Genomic DNA, 6,930 nt, shown 5'->3' with positions numbered 1-6,930 from the left:
TATTATGAAGGGAGGGGGAAATTCCAATATTTTTTAGTAAAGGGAAGACTTCTCTCCATATATTGTTGCCCTCCGGAAAATGCAGAGATAAACATCTCCTTCTTGGGGAAGTTATAGAAAGAGATTTTGCCTTTCTACTTTTTATTCTCTCCCTCCCAGTGGAGATAGTGTATCCAACTATTTTTCCCTGAAAACCTGAGTATATGGGGTTTTGGTTGGTGGTGTCGCCAGAAACAGAATAGGAGGCAGTTAAGTTCCACAAAGGAAGGGAGTCCTGTTAACCAAAGAAGGGGGTGGGGGTAAGTTGGGGCTATGCCACTAAATTAAGATAAATTTAATATTGGTACCATTGCCTTCATTAAGTTGCCCTTAAAACAAATATTAATAAATATCAAGTAATTAGATTGTCAGTTTGTGAATTTAATCACAGGTTTACTTTAAAATTTTATATATTTTAAAAAAATAGTAGTTTGTATCTTTTTTAAATCCTACAAATTTGGAGCTTTACAACCATTATTGCCTAGTGTTCCAACAGTAATAGACCATTCCACTTAAGTAACAAACCAAGACTCTGAAGACACAGAAATAAAACTTGTGGTGATCCAGAATAAAAAGATACTTCTTTTTTTTTGTCATTAATTTATACAAGATACAGTCATATACTTAGATTTCTTTAAAATAATGGGTCTTGATACTATGAATTCATAGTATTGTGTTTGGCACTTCAACTTAGTAATATCCAAAGCATGTAATTCATCTTTTGAAGTGTTTAGAAATGGGCTTTAAAAAAAAAAAAAACTACTTTATCTGGATGGCTAAACTTCCTTTTTGTGCTCTTGTGCTATTGGGCTTATTTTGAATTAATTTTTTTAATGAACTTTATATTTTCCTGTCCTGAGGACAGTTCTTAATTTCAAAATATAAGCAAAAGAAACATTTCTTGGAAAAATATTGAATCTGGACTTTGTGCATGGTGATTGCATGCCTGTAATCCCAACTACTTGGGAGGCTGAGGTGGGAGAATCGCTTGAGCCCAGGAGTTTGAGACCAGCCTGGAAAACAGCAAGACCTCATCTCCTTTAAAAAACAAAAGAAAAATATGAAACCATTTCAAGGAAAATATTTTCATTTGTGCTCTTTTATATTTTTAGTTATGTTTTTAATTATATGGATATATTGTTGGAAATAAGAAAAAAATTTCAAAGTAAACATCCTAATAACCTACCAGAGGGTTTTTTGGTGATGGTGTTTGCCTTTTGATATTGTGGCAAAGTTATCCGTAAGGAGACTTATTACAAGTCTATTTGGGTTTTTGTGTTCATTATACTTATTCTGAAATGGTTTTTTGGCTGCTATAATGTTATACATACATACAGTGGTAATATGCTTTCAGTATCATCAGTGTTTTTAAATCTTTGCTATTAATATACTCAACCTTAAAGCAGGTTTATAAAATCATGCTTTGTTCATTTTCCACTTACTGGTAATTATCAGATTCTTAAATTTTGAAACATTAGAATCTTACCTTAATTACAAGTAAACTGCCCCCTGGTGGCAAGTTTTCTGAAAAATAATTCTAGTGGCTCTCATTTTGCTTGTAACTAAAAAAAATTGGGGGAAAAGGAAACAGGTTTTGACTGTTGATTTTATTTCCAGCTGGTTTTTACACTAACCTATCTAAGCAAGGTTCTAAAGGGCTTCCTGGTCATGATTTTAACCTTTTCATGCTATAAAAAAAATTTAGACCATTATCATTTGTTAATACATACTACTAGTTTTCAAGGTGCATAAGTGAGCAAATTTTTTCCATTATATTTATGCAACAAGTAGAAGGACATTTTGGGGTCTCAATTTAAGACTGAGAAACTAAAATTCCACTGAGAAGTCAGTAAATTTCTTACTGATAGTTGTGAAGGAAAGCTTTAGAGTACAGTCCTCATTCAGATATTGTTCACTGAAGTGTGCTTTTTTTTTTTTTTTTGACACGGAGTCTCGCTCTGTCACCAGGCTGGAGTGCAGTGGCGTGATGTCAGCTCACTGCAACCTCTGCCTCCTGGGTTCAAGTGATTCTCCTGCCTCAGCCTTCCAAGTAGTTGGGGCTACAGGCGTGCACCACCACGCCCAGCTAATTTTTGTATTTTTAGTAGAGACGGGGTTTCATCATGTTGGCCAGGATCGTCTCCATCTCTTGACTTTGTGATCCATCCACCTTGGCCTCCCAAAGTGCTGGCATTACAGGTGTGAGCCGCCGCGCCCAGCCATTGAAGTGTGCATTTTTATATGGTAAGTAACAGTGTCAGAAATGTGCCCGTGAATGTTCTTTGGGATGCCATCATAATTTGGGCATTCACATGATTAATTCTTTTTTAAAAATTTATAGAATTTGTGGAATACATTTGCTATTGGTGCAGTCTGAGAAGAATGGTTTCAGATACTCTTAGATGTCTTTAGAGTTTTGAGCAAGGATAAGGGGAGATACTCTACTCTTGCAAATGAACATTTTTGACTATTAATGGGTCTCTTATAAATGGATCTTTTATGTCATGCCAAGGGGAAAAGAAGTATTGCATAATCCATACACCGAATATTCCATTTATTTTGCCTTGAAACAATACATTATTACAGATATCAGTAGAATTTAACACTGGTTAATTATTTCTAATAATTTTTAACTTATAGACTGTCTAGCCCATCTATATTTTCACTTTTTAGTTTCACCATTAAATAGAGTATGCAAAAAGCCTTTTTGAAGAGTACAAAAGAAGTTTGGGTTATCAAAATTAACCACTTAGTAAATCTGGTTCTAAATCATGGTACAAAGTCACATAGACTCTTGAGGAATGTTGTTTTTTTTTTTCTTGAGATGGAGTCTCGCTCTGTCACCCGGCTGGAGTGCAGTGGCCACACCCGGCTAATTTTTTGTATTTTTAATAGAGACGGGGTTTCACCGTGTTAGCCTGGATGGTCTCGCTCTCCTGACCTTGTGATCCGCCCACCTCGGCCTCTCAAAGTGGTGCAGTTACAGGCGTGAGCCAACGTGCCCGGCCTCTTGAGGAATTTTTAAAAAATTGTTGCTATTGAATATTGATCAGGCTCTTAAGAAAAAATAAATGGCCCAGACCCCAAGTGTTCAAGTAGGTGATTACTATTACCTAAGGAAAATAAACACAAGATGATGTCACACACACATGAATTGATAATATTGGTAGTAGTGGGAAGACTGAACTGAGCTGGAAAGTACCTGGTTTGCCTAAAAGCATTCAAACTTTAAAAACGTGTGCTAATCGCACACTACATCCAATTTAGCAGCCCAAGTGTTAAAACATTATCAAGGAGTTATAAATAATAGCATCAGGAGTGATGGCAGGAAGTCCTCAAATAGTGGTTCCAATCTGTGGACATTCTCTTAGTTTCTCTGGGCCTCAATATTTTCATTTGTAGAATGTGGCTAGGAAAGGATTATTTGAGGTAGTGTATGTGAAAGTATTTGTATACTATAAAGATTTATATGAACAAACAGCTACATTTTATATTATGCTTCTCATTTTACCTTTGGAGATTCTGGGACTCTTGGAATTTAAAAGAACCTCCCCCAAGACCATACTTCATGAGCTGGTATTGGCTAAAATTTGTGTGACCATATTTTAAGTCACCTTTCTGAGAAAAAACGCTTTGGATCTGTGTCACCAATCGAATTATTTTACTCTCTCTCTTTTATTTCCATAGGTTTTTGGGGAACAGGTGGTGTTTGGTTACATGAGTAAGTTCTTTAGTGATTTGTGAGATTTTGGGGCTTTTGCAAGGGATAAAAAGCAAAAGTGCTATTACTTAGCAAAATCAGATTCACTTCTGTAACTGTGAGAGCACTCTCCAGAAGTACATCTTCAAAATCAGGAAATGATTATAAGTCCTCTTCAAAACCATGCTCCTTCTAAACCCTCCCAAATGAATACATAAGAAGAATGCAAACACAGTCTACGAAATGCTCAAAACTAAATGTGTCTGTAATGTTTAGAAAATAGAGACCAGAATTACAATTCTGTTTTCATTAGGGATTATGCCAGAAATTGGTAGAGACTTGATTTTTATCCTGAGGCACCTAGGAAGAAGCAGGGATAAAACCAGTATCATTGGAAATCACTGCAGTCACAGCTGAAGAACGACTTTCAGTCAACAATGGTGCATATATGATGGTGGTCCCAGAAAATTAAAATGGAGCTGAAAAATTCATATCTCCTAGAGGTGCCTTAGCTCTTCTAATGTTGCAGCGCAATGTATTGTGTTTGTGGTGTTGGTATAAACAAATCTACTGTGCTGCCAGTTGTATGGAAGTATAGCAGATACAGTTGTGTACATTAGGTAATACTTGAAAATGACAATAAACAACTATGTCACTGGTTTATGTTATTGGTTATTGTTAGAGTGTACACATACTTAACAAGGTAACTGTAAAACAGCCTCCGGCAGTTTTTCCAGGAAGTATCCAGAAGAAGGCAGTGTTATCGTAGATGACAGCTCCATGCATGTTACCGCCCCTGAAGACCTTCCAGTGGACCATGGAGGTGGAAGACAGTGATATTGATGATCCTAACCCTGTGTAGGCCTAAGCTAATGGGGTGTGTTTGTGCCTTCCTTTTTAACTTAAAGAGTTTAAAAAGTTAACAAGAATTTAAAATAGAAAAAAAGCTTATAGAATATGAGGATAAAAGGAAAGAAAATATTTTTGTACATTTGTACAATGTGCTTGTGTTTTAAGCTAAGTGTTATTACAAAAGAGTTTAAAAAGTTGGCCAGGTACAATGGCTCACACCTGTAATCCCAGTGCTATGGGAGGCCAAGGCAGAGGGATCGCTTGAGCCCGGGATTTGGAAACCAGCCTGGGCAACATAGTGAAACCTCGTCTCTACAAAAATTAAAACAAACAAGCCAGGTGTTGTGGTGCACACTTGTAGTTTCAGCTGTCTGGAAGGCTGAGGTGGGAACATAGCTTGAGCCCAGGAATTGGTGGTTGCAGTGAGCCATGATAGCATCACTGCACTTCATCTTGGGCAACAGAGAGACACTGTCTTCGGTGGGTGGGGGGGAAGTCAAAAAGTTTTTAAAGTAAAAAATGTTACAGAAAGCTAAGGTTTATTATTGAAGAAAGAAAAGTTTAAAAATAAATTTAGTGTGGTCTAAATATATAGTATTTATAAAGTCTACAGTATTATACAGATATGTCCTAGGCCTTCACATTCACTCACTACTCACTCACCCAGGGCAACTTCCAGTCCTACAACTCCATTCATGATAAGTGCCCTGTACAGGTCTACCCTTTTATAAAAAAAATCTTTTATACTGTATTTTTACTGTACTTTTTCTGTGTTTAGGTACACAACCATTGTGTTTCAATTGCCTACAGTCTTCAGTAGAGTCACATGCTGTACAGCTTTGTGATCTATGAGCAATAGGCTCTAGCCTATTTGTGTAGTAGTCTATACCATCTAGGTTTGTGTAAATACACTATGATGTTTGCACAATGACTAAATCACCTAATGATGTATTTCTCAGAATGTAATCCTTCATTAGCAATGTATGACTGTATAATGTGACTAGTCTCTAGGGCTCTGAAGTATGACAGACCTGGTTGCCATCATTTTGTAGCTGTGTGACCTGTTTTTCCTCTGTAAAATGGGAATAACAATACCCCATACTTTGTGAAATGGTAAAATGAGCTGAAACATATAGTGTTCAGCATAGTATTTCACATAATGCTTAGTAATTTTGGCTGTCATCATCATCATCATCAATGGTACGGTTTGGCTCTGTCCCCACCCAAATCTCATCTTGAACTGTAGTTCTCATAATCCCCATTTGCCATAGGAGTGACCTGGTGGGAGGTAATTGAATCATAAGGGTGGTTACCCTCATGCTGCTGTTCTTGTGATAGTGAGTGAGTTACCCAGTCTGGGGCAGTTCTTTATAGCAGTGTGAGAACAGACTAATACAGTAAATTAGTACCAGGTACTGCAGCACTGCTGTAGAGATACCCCAAAATATAGAAGCAACTTTGGGACTGGGTAACTAGAGGTTGGAACAGTTTGGAGAGCTCAGAAGTCAGGAAGATGCTGGAAAGTTTGGAACTTCCTACAGCATTTTGGCATTGACCAAAATGCTAGTAGTAATACAGACAATGAAGTCCAGGCTGAGGTGATCTCAGATGGAGATGAGGAACTTATTGGGAACTGGAATAAAGGTGACTCTTGCTATGTTTTAGCAAAGAGATTGGCGGCATTTTGCCCTTGCCCTAGAGATTTATGGAACTTTGAACTTGATAGAGATGATTTAGGGTATCCAGCGGAAGAAATTACTAAGCAGCAAAGTGTTCAAGAGGTGACTTGGGTGCTGTTAAAAGCATTAAGTTTTATGTATTCACAAAGATATGGTTTGGAATTGGAACTTATGTTTAAAAGGGAAGTAGAACATAAAATTTGCAGCCTGATGATGTGATAGAAAATAAAAACCCATTTTCTGAGGAGAAATTCAAGCTGGCTGCAGAAATTTGCATAAAGAGGAGCCAAAGATTAATTGCCAAAACAATGGGGAAAATTTCTCCAGGGCATGTCAGAGGTCTTCTGGCAGTCTCTCTCATCACAGGCCCAGAGGCCTAGGAATTAAAAATGGTTTCGTGGGCTGGGCCCAGGAACTTGTTGCTTTGTGCAGTCTTGGGACTTGGTGCTCTGTGTCCCAGCTGTGGCTAAAAGGGGCCTAGGTAGAGCTCAGGCCTTGGCTTCAGAGTGTGCAGGCCACAAGCCTTGGCAGCTTCCATGTGGTGTTGAGTCTGTGGGTGTGCAGAAGAATTGCGATTTGGGAGCCTCCACCTAGATTTCAGAAGATGTATGGAAATGCCTGGATGTCCAGGCAGAAGTTTGCTGCAGGGGTGCAAACCTC

Source organism: Nomascus leucogenys, chromosome 20, assembly GCF_006542625.1.
Source record: "Nomascus leucogenys isolate Asia chromosome 20, Asia_NLE_v1, whole genome shotgun sequence".
Classification (NCBI taxonomy): Eukaryota; Metazoa; Chordata; class Mammalia; order Primates; family Hylobatidae; genus Nomascus; species Nomascus leucogenys.
The sequence above is the reverse complement of the archived record's forward strand: the minus strand, read 5'-3'. Positions refer to the sequence as shown.